Genomic DNA, 16,150 nt, shown 5'->3' with positions numbered 1-16,150 from the left:
TTCATACCCATACCCGAAGGCTATACATAGAAATTTGATATACCAAACTTAAAATGTGGGAATAATTTTGCTTGGACAGTTTACTCAATCACTTTGAAAAGAGCCTTACTTTATTTCATCCTTAGATGTTAAGAACAAAATCCAATACTTTTCAAATAATTGTCAAACCAAAAAACCAACCTATGACCACGCATTCCCAAAACCTAAAGTTAATTAAATTTTGAACAGACTTGTTCAAGTTAAGGATTTCACATTATTTATGTAAGATGCAGAATTTTAGAGTTTTCAATTTGTAAAAGCTTGTTGGTACCTTGTACCTAACAGCACTAGGATAGGATATGTCACCAAAATGATTTTAAGCCAAAGAAACCACTAAACGGATTGAGTACAACTCCTTTATCTGTCTCTCTCTTTCCATATCTGGTGGTCTAAAAGATTGTCCTGTGTTCCTAATACACTGTCGCATCGCATCTATATATAAAGTGAATGTTTGCTATCCTTTTACTGTTTGTGTGTGTATTTCGGTGTGATAGCAGTGTGTATATCTCACTCAATTTGCCGTTAGTGGGTAGGGTATAAAGATCAAATTCAAAAAGCCCTCTTTTGAAAGAATCATTGCCTTTCTTTGCAACACAAAATACTCTTTATTGATGTTTCTATGGTGATTGAGTACCTAAGGGCTCTGGAGAAAATTTTCCAGTACCTAGTGAATACAATCCTTTATTCTCGGTACATTCCCTTTTCGTAGATTTTACTTAAGCCTTTTGTAAATGTGCATAGATACTAGCCAACCATAGAGTGATACAAAAAAGTGATTGCAAACAAAAAAAAAAAAAATGCTAAGAAAGATATCTTTACTTTCGCCATGAGCAATAGTTCTTGGATGTTTAAAATAGAAAATAGTTGACCAATTAAATAGATAGATTGCATTTCAAAAAACATGTTGGAGCAAAGCAAAGTAGCTCTCAATTCACTTCAGGGTAGATACTGACGACTGTTGAGAAAAGTATGAATTTTTGTATACAAATTACTTCTATTTAATTGCTAAGTTGGTTTAGATTTGAATCAAGTAAGGACATTCATCTTCTTTATAGAGATTTAAAAAAAAATTATTCTGTGAAGTAGTTCTTGAATTGGAATTTCATATCTCAGGGCAACAAAAATAAAAATAATAAAGAAGGTTTCGTAAAAAGACTTTGAGCTTATTATGTACCAAACAATATTATTAAATATTATGTTTTGAATGAACAGATGCAATTTTTTTGAATTTTTAAGATTGTCCGTTTTACCTGGATCGGAACTGGTACGCTAAGTGTTCCCTCGATAAGGCTTCATTTTTCAATTGCTTTCTCAAAGCTTCAAAGGTTATCATACTATTGGTCTCTGAGCTGTTGTTATTCAATTATTAAATGCAAGTGTTTATTTTATTTCAATTAGGGTGTGTTAGCATCTAGCCTAATGATGTAATTCATATTATTTGCACGTTGTTAACGTACACTGTGGCGTATACGTACTTTTTATTGGCTTTTTGTTCATGCAATATTGGTATTATAACACATACTTTTAAGTTACGCATTGGTAAAAAATGTAAAAAAGTGAGTCCCGCACGTCCGTCTATCTGTCTGCCAAAATGTCAGTTGGTATATGGAATACCTTCTGTATAAGGAGCTACAACCTAAACGGATTTGTCTACTTAATTCAAACTTGGTATGTAGTAATCTTTGCAGAATTTTTTTAACAAAAACTAACGGTATCTGTAATAGGTACCAATTATGAAAAGCTTTAATTTTCTCAAAAATGGCTCCAACGCTTTTGTTAAAAAAAAACTTAAGGGGGGAAATCCCTCTGGATGACGGGTTTTTCAAGAATTTTTTTTGGAAAACTGAAAGCATTAATTAAAATTTGGAAAAATACATGATGTTATTGACATCATGAAGTGTTAACACAATTTTTTTGAAGCAATAAAAAAAAAAATGGCGGCCCTACAGCCGTTTAAAATTGATGCCTCGCGTTTGCGCGCCGTGCAATGCCCAGGTCCAGTTAATTATTTATAATCAAAAGAGAAATTTTTTTCCATTAAAATATATTTATACGCATTGCATGAACCTAAATTTAGCAGAAAAAAAAGTGTAAAATAAAAATTAGAGACCAAAAAAACGAAAAACACAATGTTTTTTTATAAACAAATTGTTAAAAAAAAACATTTATTGTGGAAATTATATTGAACTTTTAGGTTCATGCAATGACCAATAAATTAAAGAGTAATTTGCAATTTATTTCAAGTCGATAGCTTGTTTTTGAGTTACGTTGCACGGCGCGAAAAAAACCGTGTTTCGAGAAAAATTCGTTTAAAGTTTTCATTTTTGTAATGTGGTAGGCTCGGAACGCATGGATTTCAGGACTATCTGGGGACTTTTGAGGCTTTATTTAAGGCTAAGACCACTTAAATAGTTTCTTCGGTAGATAAATGATTTTTTTAGGCACAAAATTAATAATGAAAAAATAAAACAATTCCAGAGGGCTTTCCCCCCTTAAGTGTTGGTTTTTATTTACGGAACCTGAAATAGAACACTTTTTTTTTTTTCAATCTAAATGCCTCAAAATAAAACCAATTTTTGGATTCTTCAAATATGTTTGAAATTATTTTAAAAAACATCAAATTTTCGATATTGACTTGGATTGGATTGAATTTGTTTTTAATTTTGGTTTCAAGGTGTTGATTAGCTCCAAAATGGAATATTAACTATTTGTTAAAATATTTGTTTTTCAAAAAATTACTTAAAAAAAAATTAGTTAGAAAAAAAACTTTTCTAAAAATGAATCTTAATAAAAGAAATCAAATTGCATACTTTTTTTGAAGCTGATTTTAATTTTATTTGGTGTTTTTTTCCTTTGAAAAACAAACTTTGTGGTTTTTGATTTTTTTTTTTCATACACATTTACTAAATCTTATTAAAAAAAAACTCAAAGTTGTTTATTTAGTACCTACCAAAGAATTTATTTCTTCATTTTTTTGTTATTAATGTTTTTATTTGAGTTTAACCCATTATAAATACATCTAAGCCTTTAATTTAAAGACATTATTTTCTAAGAACAAAAATTTATTAAAACAAAGAACGTTGAACCTATTTGTTCTTTTCATTCCTCAAAAACCTAGACATATGATCCCTTGTGAATGAATGTGTCATATTTGAGTATGAATAATAAGAGAAATGTGTTCATGGGCGTTCAAAAAGGTAATGTATCATCTCATAAGTAGTACAGTATAGAGTCTTGAAAAAATCATTAGAATTTGTTTTATGAAAGCTTCTGGTGAAAGGTTGCTCCTTTTTTAACATTTATCACTGTTCATACATAAGTAGAAAAGATTTTTCACTCTTTTGGTTTTTGTTTTTTTTTTTTCATATATATTTTTCTACCCCTATATATAAGAATTCTATACCACGAAAGGACGTCGACAAATGGAGAGGCAGGACAAAGAACGGCAAGAAGGACATTCATCATTCAAATTGCAAAAATAAAAGAAGAAAAAAAAAATAGAGCTTAGATATAACAATCATCACTCAAGTGGGACAAGGACGCATCTCATACATTCAGTAGCTATTTTCTACTATACCATTCTTCCAAGAAAAAAGGTTGCTTTTCTATGAAAGTTTCACATTTATTCGAGGTATTTATGAATGTCTCTGTCGACTAAGAAGTGCCATTTTATAAAAACGATTATTTTAATGTGTTGTAAACAAAATCCTAGAAATGTTTGTGTTTTGTTTGAATTTCTACAAAAATGACGAGGTTCTTAAAATACATAACTCACTCTTACTTTAATTTTAAAGAGTTAGTTTCAAATCCTTTTATTAAATTACTAAGCGTTGATATGATAAAATGAATGCGCTATGTGAATATAGGTAATGAACACTTTTTGAAGTAATTTCTGTTCAAAAATTACTTTTAGAAACACAGTTTAGATAAAATATGAATAATTTTTCTTCTGGGGCAACACATTTAAATTGAGTAGCTTTATCAATGGTTTATGCGACCATATCGTCAAAGAAGCTGACGCATAGGGCAAAGGTAATAAAATGCCTCCCTGAGGTCATTGTTTTCTTTCGATGATAGCTTTTAGAACATTCGTATATTGTACCAACCCCCGGTATATATTTAAAATCGGAGTAAAACTGAAAAAATAGTTCTTATATTTTTTGAGGCCAACGAAAGAATTACAACTCAATTCTCATTGGGCACGTTCAAACACCTAACATAAAGCTATCGGATAGCTTTTTGTTGTTGTAAACAATGTTAAAAATTAGAAAAGAAATGAACCATTTTCTGTCAAAAAATAATCTGTAGGTATCCGAGAATTTCTGATATACCTCAGGTATCCGAGTGATCAGCTGATAAACATTATGGCCTTTTTTTATTTTGATTGCTTTTTGTCCGATTATTCAGCTTGAAAATAAAATAAATGCGCAAAAAATAAAGTTACCGCCGCACCACGACTGCACCACGTCCGCACCATTTCATTTTGTATACAAAATTCGCTGCACCATGGTACATAATTTTCGATTATTGAATCTCCTTCTCCGACGAGAAGGAGATTCGAACCCGAATATCCAGAGCATTTTGAATTAGAAATCCAACGCTTTAACCACTCGACCAAGTCATGTTTGTACGAACTGGCAATTTGTAAAAAATAACTTTGAAGACGACTTAAACATTTGTATGTACGAGAATAGATTTTTTTTCATTCAAAATGAAATGGTGCGGACGTGGTGCAGTCGTGGTGCGGCGGTGGTGCGGTTAATTTTTTCTTATTTTTTCAAATGAAACTGTGTGGATGTGGTGCAGCGGTGGTGCGGCACAATAGAAATTTCTGATAATAGTGTGGACGTGGTGCATCGGTGGTGCAGCGGTTGTGCAGCGATCAAAAAGTGCTGCGGACGGTGGTGCAGCTGTAGTCCGGTGGAATTCGGTGGATATCCGAAGGTAAATCTAGGGTCTCGGTGAAGAAGTATTTGGAACCAAATTCTGAATTTGTTTAGGAAAATCAATCTAAAATTGGAAGCCAATTAACTGTGGCTCAAAACCAAAATGTACTATGATTCGATAGCTCTATACTACGTGCCTATATACACACGGCCTGCCAAGGCACCTTGGTATCACATTATATAGTCTAATTAAACTCCTTTGAGTTAAAAGTTGTTAATCGCATTTTGATCAATTAGAGTGATAGCTTAAGAAATTTGGCAAGTGGGTAGTATTGAATCTTAATAAATTGATTTTGAGCCTTGGAAGTAAAAAAAAAATAACAAACAATAATAGGTAGGTATATATATTATTTATGTACCTAGGTAAGTGAGCTTAAAAGATAAATATTTTCAATTAATAATGAAAAATAGTATAACAGAACCTTTGATCAAATATACCTCCTGATTTGACTTTTGTATCCCCTCATGATTTAACCAAAAGGATTCTTCAACAAAATTCATCTATCTTCTTGGTTGCAATCAATTTTATCCTCAACCATACTCAAAATCAAACCTATGCTTCCCTCAAAAGATATATTATTTTACCTTTTACCTATTTTACAAACACAAATAAAAAAAAAAACTATAAAATAATCCTTCTAATCTCCAAACTATCCATTAAATATTAGTTTCGAATTTCTCATCCTTCAAAATAACAAAAAATAAGAAACATATCAATGTTAGAGTATTTGAATAAGTTAAATATCATTCTTGGATATTGGTCTTGTTTTAAAATTAATTATTTAAGACATATAAAATGAAGAAGTTTATCAAGCCAAGAAGCTATACACCTTTCCCTCACCCCCACCCCTCTAAGTCCATTAACCCAAATAAAGACCTTTTTAATAATTGATTGCCTTAATTAATTTTCTATTTCCCGCTATTTAATTCCCCATCGATGAAGATATATCATTTGATTAAAAAAGAAAAGGGAATCAAGCGAAATGTTACATCGAAACTCAGTTGCTTTTTCATTTCATCCCTTGTCGCTCTGTGTGAGTGAAACTTAGTTATGTATGCATATCGTACACAATGTATAAGAAGCTTAGGGAGACCCAATACCGTGTTATACGGCAAGAACTTGTAGATATTAAAATTCATCGTCTGGAAGCTGGAATCCTCTATTGCCTTGCCATGGAAGTGAATAAGGTCCAGTCAGAGTTGGTAGGTACGAGTACATTGTATGAATGTATTCAACGAGAACGTCCGTAGTTGTACCTTCTAGTCAATTCACTTAATTAGACGTCTGTTTGTTAATCGAATGGCTTCATGTCTAATACAATTAGAAACGAATAATTTCTATTGCAAGAGAACTCTTCCTAGAACTAAAACAGGGTGGTTCATGTATGTATGAGAACAAAAAAAAAAAACATGTTGGTTTGGTTAAGTAGAAAAATGAAATCCACGTACACAGACGATATGACTAGATCTACTTTTCCATCCATTCTTTATAAATCCAATAAAAAAGTTATTTCAGTTAGTCAGAAATTCTAATTAATCTTCTCATAGTAGATACCGAGTTTAACTGTCATAGATATTTCATCATATTTTCAACTGTTTTTTTTTTTTTGTGAAGAGGACCTGGCACTATTTTATACACTGAGGGAAAAAACAACTTAAAATCAAGGAAAACCACGTTGATTCAACTGTTTTTTGGAATGATTTTGCGTTGAAGACGAAAATTTTAAAATTAAAGTAGAACATCGTTAGTTTAAAGTGGTTTGCCGTTATATAACATCTTTAAATCAAAGTTGTTTTAACTTTGAAAAATTGTATATATGTAAATATACCTAAATAAAAATATACAGGGTGTCCCGGGATGAGATAAGAAGATTTTAAGGGATGATTCTTGGATATATTCTAAGAAAAAAATTGTTCTACAGTAACTCTCTATCTACAAAGTTGATACCCTTTAGCGATGATTTAAGAAAACGCTTACTTTGGTATGCCTTTTCTCATGTTAATGTTAATAACTCCGTAATACTTATGATAAAAACTTCATTAATGTCTTGAGTTTTAGAAGAAATGCTATACTTTGTACCTGCATTTCAAAAATGTTAATATCTTTTTTAATTGCTCAAATATTAATTTTTAAATGGAATTATTTTTTCTTACCCATGATAATTTTTGACTTTGGGCCGATTTGCTTCGATTAAATTAAAAAAAAAATTTTTGTTAGTTATTTTTGTATATTTTAATTTTATTTTAATTTAAAAAAATTGAAATTTTTCACAACATTTAATTATTTACTTTGCGACGCGTTTCGGTTTAAAAAAAAAAACATCATCGGGCTCAATTTTGCGACTTTAGGTAATGGGTTGCGAAGAATATTTCAATATTCGCGTTGCAAAATAAATAATTAAATGTTGTGAAAAATAAAAAATTAAAATATACAAAAATAACAAACAAAATGTTTTAATATATTTTTATTTATATTTACATATCGCACCCTCAGTGCAAAAGAGCGAGAACTCATTTCGAGAAAACGCTTCTGCAAAATACATACTGACTCTAAAGTTTCCCCTATAACTTTCCATGGGACAGCAATTTCCATAATGTCAAAGCTCTATTACAAGAACCATTATGTTTATTTTGTAGTTTTAATAAATTCATTTTTTTAAAATTGTTTAAATTAGGAAAGAGTTTGACTTTTAATATAGTAGGAATTGGACAAAAACAGTCATAATCTTTCGAATTTTTCGTTTACGCTAACAACAAGCCCTTCAAAAGAAAGGTAATTTAAAGCAACATTTCCTCATCATTATCTTAAAAATGTCATTTTTTGACTTATCGCTCTTTTGCACTGAGGGTGCGATATATACATTCATACACACAACATGGAGAACCACTACAAAGAAATTGAAAAATAGCATCAATTTATTAAAAAAAAGAAAAACACACTTTCTTTTTGAGACGTTTTCATTTGGAAGTTCAAATTTATTAATAGAAAAGACTTAACCTATATAGCCAATTAACTGCTATGCTTTCGGTCTATTCTTCAATTATCCCACAAATGTTAAAGTTAAAGTTTCCCGAATTTCAACTTCCTTTCAATCAAATATTGTGGTGAGCAAATTAGGATTGTATAAATATTGATATTACAGTGTGGTGAAATGTTAGTAGCGTAGAAGTGCGGCTGATGTTAAATGACCATGACATTCATGTGGGTTTCATGGTTTAAGCTTTCACAAAAGCATGTAATTGAATGAGATTCCGTGGTATAAGATTTATATAGGTGTATGTTCAATATTGCTTGGTGTTATTTTAAAGTTTAACAGCATTTGAAAAGGTTAATATCTTATAAGCAACCCACAAATAATTATTTGTAAGTAAAATTGAAACTAAGGACAATACTCGAAAGCAAAGATATTATTTTCTCAAAAAGGACTACTATAATATCTCCAATTATTTGCAAATTTAAGTTCAAATGCAGTATGTTTCTGTGACCTTCTCTCTAAATTTTTACATTATATATATTGAAAAGATCTTATTTGCATTTAGCTACAAAAGTATTAAATTATATATTTTATTAATTATTATTCTTGCAGAAAGACGAATATTTTCCTGTTTCTTAAAGGTAATTACATCAATGAAAGTATGATTAATGCTTTGTATTTATACATATATTTTTTTAAACTAAAAAAAACGGCATAATTCCAAAGTAATTTTCTTATGGAAAAAGAGTTTTCTGCATAAAACAACAAATTTAATCTGCGGTTTAGTTGTAATCATTATCTCAAGATTTAGTACCTACACGAAAATCCATGTTTTAAGCCGATTACTAAATGAAAAGATAAAAAGTAACTTTGTTTTTGGTTGACAAGGATGAAAGTAAGGCATCTTGGTTCTCCACGCTTCCTCTTGCTGCGGATGTGTCAATGATCCTGATTTGTTGCTTCAGAATCTACGACCTAAGTCTCAAAACAAGTTTTGATTTATAGATTTGAGTTCACAGTGAACAGACCTATACATTTAGGTACAAAATTCAAATTTATTTTTTTTTTTTCAGTTTTCGAGAACTTGAAATATAGAGAAATGTACTGGTTACTTGGTAACAACTCTGATTTATCAACCCAAAACAAAATAATGCTGTATAATCAAGTACTAAAGCTTGTTTGGACCTATGGTATCCAATTATGGGGCTGTACAAAGAAAACAAATACCGAAATCATCCAAAAATTCCAAAACAAAGTCCTTCGTGGAATAGTTAATGCACCTTGGTACATAAGAAATAGCGATCTGCATCGTGACTTACAGATGGAAACGGTTACAGAAGTTGTTAAAAAATACGCTGTATCCCATAATCAGAGACTGCAATGTCATACCAATTCTGAAATGGTGTCCGTCTTGAATACTAGAAACCATGTTCGGAGATTAAGAAGAACCAAGCCTCATGAGCTTATGGTCTAAAAAAACATGGGAAAGTATTAAAAGTTTAAACTTCCCCCAAAGTGATTTTACAAAGTTAAGAAAGAAAAATCTGATGTCGATCTCTCAAGATTGGTCCTGATAAAGAGGTGGTTTTAGTGGTTAAGAGTCCCACACTACTTGGTGTCGAATACTGCCAAGTGTCTTTTGAAGATTTCCTCCCGTCAAAAAAAAAAAAAAAAAAAAAAAAAAAAAAAAAAAAAAAAAAAAAAAAAAAAAAAAAAGTTTTTCGAGAAAAAGTCAAGGTTAACCCCTTGCCGAAAAAAATGCATTTAAGAAAATTTTGTCCAATTTCATCGAGTTAGGTATCAAAGTAAAGGTTTGGAAAACCAAACTTGGGGGTCTGGCTGCAGAGTTATTGGCATCCAAATATTTTTTGAGAAAATAAATCAATATCCGTACTTTCAAACGCTTATAAAGGGTGTCTGGTAGAAAATGCATAAAGGCTTAACTACATACACCACTTTTTGAAAAAGTACAAAAGTGAAAATATTTTTTTTCTGGCTAGCGCAATTGTTTTGTGAAAAAGAGTATACATATTATTTATAACACCAAAAAATAAGCTTTCTGCATCATTTGTTTTAATTTTTCAGGCCGAAAAACTATACAAAAATGCGTTTGAAAATTTTCACTTTTGTACTTTTTCACTTTTTGAGCCAATGTAGTTAAGGCTTAAGCCTGAAATGGCTGATAGGTGCACTTTTGAATGTTCTGAAACCGAATAGAAAAAGTTTCTATCTCAACCAGTTTAGAAAATATTAGCTTTTTTTCGTTCAGTGTATTTTAAATTTCATCATCTTACGTTTTCTTTAACCACAACCATGAATTAATGAATTTTATAAATTTCTTATTTTTATAATTTTCTACAATAATTGGCTCACTACATAAGAAGTTAAAAGTTCTTGTAACTGTTGCATCTTTTCTTTAAACAAATTTTGAAATTTGTTTTTCGATGCAAAATGTGAAAAACAAATTTTTATGAAAATTTTCAAACACCTGTGGTAAATCAAAATATGATTTCGTATACCTAAAGCGTTTAGTTGAGTAAGTATTAAAAACTTAAAAAGAATTAATATTTGCCTTAATGTGATGATTGTTTAACTACACTGTGATAGTTCGATTTTGCAACAGAAGCGAGACACATCGATTCTAGTTAATTCGAGTATGCTGAATTCAGTGGTGGCAACCGTTTTGAAAGTTTGGCTCAGGTTTTTGAGATATTTCGAAAATAAAATATTAGGTCGGGACTATTAAAATACTGATAATTTCGAATAATTAAGTTTTTTTATGCAGTTTTTAGTTTAGAGAAAAGCTATTCCTGTATATAGCTATATGTTTAACACTATTCCAACCTAGATTGTTATGTTTCGGTCGCTTACAAAGCATTTTATAAACATAAACTTCACTTTTTCAAGTTTTTTTTTATTTTGTTGACTTTCAAAGCCTTTAATATGGATGCAATTTGAGTTTAACATTGATTCGGGATATTTTATATTATTTCCATAGCATATAATTCCAAAAATGAATAAAATACTGCAAACCTGAAAAAGTTCACTAGTGAAAATCAGCCTACTAAGCTACGGAAATGTATCAAAACCTGAACTTAAGATTAAGTTAAGATAGTTTTTGGATTTTCAGCTTAAGCTTAAGATATGTCAGATAATAAATGAATTAAACAGTTTTTGGAAGAACAAAAAACGTTCTTATATACTTACATCATGCCGGGATAAAAGCAGTCAAAATAACGTTTTTTGCCTTTTATAACTGTAATATTAAAAAAAAAGGAAGTCAAATAAATATTTATTGCTTCGGATTCGAGTTCAGCACTCCTTTCAACTTCAGAAAAGTACATTTTGGTTCTTGTGGCAAAAAAAAAGTTTAATTTTGCTTACCAGTGTTATTTAATACATTTCCTTAGCTTAATAGACTGATTTTCACTAGTGAACTTTTTCAGGTTTGCAGTATTTTATTTATTTTTGGAATTATATGCTATGGAAATAATATAAAATATCCCGAATCAATGTTAAACTCAAATTGCATCCATATTAAAGGCTTTGAAAGTCAACAAAATAAAAAAAAACTTGAAAAAGTGAAGTTTATGTTTATAAAATGCTTTGTAAGCGACCGAAACATAACAATCTAGGTTGGAATAGTGTTAAACATATAGCTATATACAGGAATAGCTTTTCTCTAAACTAAAAACTGCATAAAAAAAACTTAATTATTCGAAATTATCAGTATTTTAATAGTCCCGACCTAAGATTTTATTTTCGAAATATCTCGAAAACCTGAGCCAAACTTTCAAAACGGTTGCCACCACTGAATTCAGCATACTCGAATTAACCAGAATCGATGTGTCTCCGCTCTGTTGCAAAAAAAAAGTTCTAAAAACTATCACAGTGCTATTAAAGACTCTTTTATATTTTTACAGTTCAATTGTAGGTGCGTGTTAAGTAGGTATTAAGTTCGTTTATTTTATAAAAAATTGTAAAAAAAAAATTGGAACATTGAAAATTATTTTTATAACATGAATTGTACACTGTGGCGTATACGTATTTTTTTTTTATTATGTGTATACAATCCAAATACTTACAATGTGTGAACTGGCACATTTTTCTCAAAATCTTCCAACCTAGTACAGATGGCTTTTTAGGCTTAGGATTGACAGCTAATAGTGTAAAATTTCCGAGGTATAACCTACCATTTTCTCGATGACGACTGTCGATTTTGGTCAAAAACAAAATCGAGTATTATTTCACGACATTAATCTGTAATTAAATTGTTCATCTTTTTCTCAAACGATAAACGATATGCACTTCTCTTTATTTTTTTTAAATAAAGGCCTTTAATTTATAGATATGATTTATTTACTCTTCCCTTGACCTACATGAAGATTTCTTAAGAGAAATGCAATTATTTTGCATTAATATTTTTATTTTAAAGAAGTAAAAATATAAAAGTTTTTACCAAATTCAATCAATCAATGTCTACTTTTACTATTTAATGATAAAGAAAACAAAGTTCCTAAAGCACAAGATGAATTCCTGCTAATTCTAAAATCCTATTTTGCTTCTGAACAGCTACTCAAATAAAACAAGCTACAATTTACTAAATGGTTTATTTGAAAACAAAATAAAAAACAAATTGAAATCTTGAAAACTATTTCCTTCTTTAATGCTTTCTTTCTTCAATTTTCTATATAAAAAATAGTTCCTTTTCTCATTGCAAAACGACATTTTCTAAAAAAAAAAAACTTTAAATAGAAATCCAGTGACTATTTCTAAACAATTTCAATAAAATATAAATCTCTGAACCTTTCCGTCTCAGAGTCAGCTATACTTTTCTCTTCAACCCTCTGCCTTTAAAATACATTTCGAAAGTCTCCATAAGAAATTCATTAAGCAATATCCTGTTGGCATTTTTCTTTGTTCTTCTTTTTATTTCTCTTCCCAGTATACATATACATTTCCGTTTTGTATAGGGTAAGGAACCACTATACGAGTATAGGAAGACGATACTGTGGTGACATTTTATTTCTTTAACTTTATACGACCGCCTACAGCCCAATTTCTTATCATTTTGTTATTTTACCTCTCTCTCTCTGACGAGACCCGACAATCACTATGACTATCGATTACAAAAACAAAATGAATGAAATGAAGGAGAGATTTTTTCAACGACATCATATCCGTAGCTCGTATCAGTGCTGAGTTATCCAAATAGCAGGAATGGAATTATTTGAGAGCGCCTAGGGTATAAAAGGGGGCTCTTTTTCTGTTGTTTAATATACAGGTCAACATAGTTTGACTATAGTCACACTAAGGACTCAGACCTAAGATATAAGATGTTTAAAATTTTAAGATGAATTATAAGATGAACATACACACCAACTGCTTTTATTTTAAGAAGGGTAAAAGGGGGTAAATTGGATAAAGAGGAGGTGCCTTAAAAAAGAAACTTCTATTTGAAAGCATCAATATCAATACCGATTTGATTAAGTAAACTCTGCGAACGAACTATCAAGGCACCGACAATAATGCGCCGGGTTTTAAGGCAACAAAAATGTATACTTTTAGAAGTCAATTTGCAAAGATAAACACATAAACAATACGCATATTGGGCATATACGCAGAAATACAGATCTTCCTTTTATTTGGCGCTGTTATGATCTCTATGTCCAGGAGATCATAACTCTCCCACGTATCTGTTTCACACCAGTAATCTGCCTTTATGGCTAGCCGGGTTGACCTCAGAAATCGGTTGCAAGCCTCCCGGTTTTGTACTGTTCCATTTCTACAATATGATAATAATTAAAAGTTGTATAACACATTCTTGAATTACAAAAACAAATCAAATCTTCATCAGTAATTTAAAAAAAATGCAATTTTTTCCCGCCAGAAAAACCCGAACTTTGACCAACTATAAAATTGAATTTAATTAAGTCACGGAATTCGTTTGTATAGCATTTTTTAGATAATTTTATGTGAATAGGTACATACGCCTGTCATTTTTGGTTAAAATGAGTAAAAACGGTAGCAACCTCTTTTCCAAAATAGCGGCTGTTTCCGACATACTAGCATCAAAATAAATTGACTTTTATAATAAGAACATTCCCCCATACACATTTCATCAAAAAATTCTGTCCCGCAAAAAAATGCGATTTCATTTACTAATTTGCCTTGGCAAAAAAAAATTTCGAGGTTTTAATGATTTTCAAAATTATTATATCTAACTTTGTGTCCATTTGTCCATTGTCCAATATGTGGTATACGAGTACAAAATGTACCACAATAGATGAGAAAGAGCCGACATCGAGCAAACGATTTTGGGAGTTGCTTTTTAAACTGTCTATAACTCGAAAACGAAGCAAGATATCGAAAAATGTTCATAAAATCATTTCGACTTATTTTGTCAATAAGAATCTAAAAAAAATTATTTTCGATTAGTAAAAATGTGATGTACAATTTTTGAAAACCACAAAAAATTGGTTTTTGCCTTATGAACCTGAACAAATAAAAACAAATTTTATGGGCAAACCAGAAGCAAGAAACGTCAACGAATTCTTAGGCTCAATAACACGATGGATTAATGAGGATACATTTTTATAACGCTTCACAAAGTCAAAAAACACAAATGGAATAATGGGCCTAAGGTCTTAAAACAAAACGAAGTTTTCCTCCATTTTTTCAGTACACAACACATTTTTCCTTATCCTTACACTTTGATAGAATACCATAAAATAATATAAAAATATAAATAATAATAATATAAAAATATAAACAGAATTTTTTTGATGAAATGTGTATAGGGGAATGTTCTTATTATAAAAGTCAATTTGTTTTGATGCTAGGATGTCGAAAACAGAAAACAAAAATGACAGACTTATTCACATAAAATTATCTAAAAAATGCTATACAAACGAATTCAATTGTCAGCAAACTTCTGTAGATAACGAAATACGCAACTATAGTTTTACCCGAAAAATTCAACTGGAAGCTGTAGAACGGCAAGTAGGTACAATTTAATTTTTTTTTTCTTTGTTAACATTTTATTGTTTGAAGTTTTAGTCTTGAGTCTACATCAAAATATTTTTGTTGGGACGAATTCGAATTACTCATAGGTAAAGAAACGCTAGATATGCACAATTGCACACTGTTAGTCAGTCTTTGTATCCAGCTGCAGCCTAAACGGGTGGACTGATTTTCTTGAAATTCGGTACAGATAATTTTTTTCGTAATTTCCAAGGTTTTTTTTTTATTATATCTCACCGAAAACTTGTACCACCTTATAAATGTTTCGATTCATCGCACTGTTCAAAAAAGGCTTTAAGGTCTAAATTATTCTAAAAATTATTCTAAAAAAAGTGACATTTTCGGTATTTACGTATCAGAAAAAATGTTCAAATAGAAATTCGATTTGAAAAGCAAATACTTCGCCAATTGATTTATTAATGACAAAGGTTTTTTTTATTGAAAAGAAATTTTCAAACAATTCTATTTTTTGCTAAAATGGCATTATTTGATTTCCTGATGTAAATCCATTTTTCGTGCCATCTAATACACATTTCAAACGATTTGAAACAAATCGTTTCCCTGTTGAGTTTAATTTTTTTCCGGTTGCACTTCAAAACTTTTTCGTGTATAAATCAATTAGGAACAAAAAAAGGTTAAGGTAGGTTTTTTGATTTGGCAAATGACACCTGATATAAACTTTTCTGATTGTTATAATAAATTATCAGAAAAGAAATTCTATTTCAATCTGTATAAATATTTTACCTGATTTCAATAATCGGTACCTTAAAAAACCAGTAATTTTTCCTTTAAGGCAGTTTTTTTTTTTTATAGAAAATCAAAAAAATGCACACAATTTACAAACTTTTACTAAACTATGTACTTTTTCGTAGCCCTCGACAATCATTTTTTCAAACTTTCAATTGTGAGTCTGTCATTTTCGTCTGGACTACAACACCATCCGCATCCGCTTACTATTCAAATCAAGTTAGTGTCACTATACTTAATTTATTAATTTTTGTTAACATTGCCAAATTATATTCGATAATACAAGGAGATTTCAGTAGAATTTTCAGTTAAAATTTTTGAAAACTCAAAAACAATGTTTTTCCTTCGTTGGATAGTGCTTTTGAGTTATTTCGCGGTTTACTTATTTTACTTTACTGGAATAGTCTCGGAGTAAAATTA

The 16,150-nt window shown here is 30.2% G+C and overlaps 1 protein-coding gene across 2 annotated transcripts in view; it reads left to right on the top strand.

Moving 5' to 3' along the window:
• LOC129915328 (neuroligin-4, Y-linked) overlaps positions 1 to 16,150 on the top strand; it is a 271,030-nt gene that overhangs the window by 41,688 nt on the left and 213,192 nt on the right. For both annotated transcript variants that reach the window (XM_055994818.1, XM_055994819.1), the window contains exon 2: positions 8,573 to 8,601. The gene's annotated coding sequence lies outside the window, so the exon portion shown is untranslated. The remainder of the gene's footprint in view (positions 1 to 8,572; positions 8,602 to 16,150) is intronic.

Source organism: Episyrphus balteatus, chromosome 3 (assembly GCF_945859705.1).
Source record: "Episyrphus balteatus chromosome 3, idEpiBalt1.1, whole genome shotgun sequence".
Classification (NCBI taxonomy): domain Eukaryota; kingdom Metazoa; phylum Arthropoda; class Insecta; order Diptera; family Syrphidae; genus Episyrphus; species Episyrphus balteatus.
This window is presented reverse-complemented; position numbering and strand designations above follow the sequence as displayed.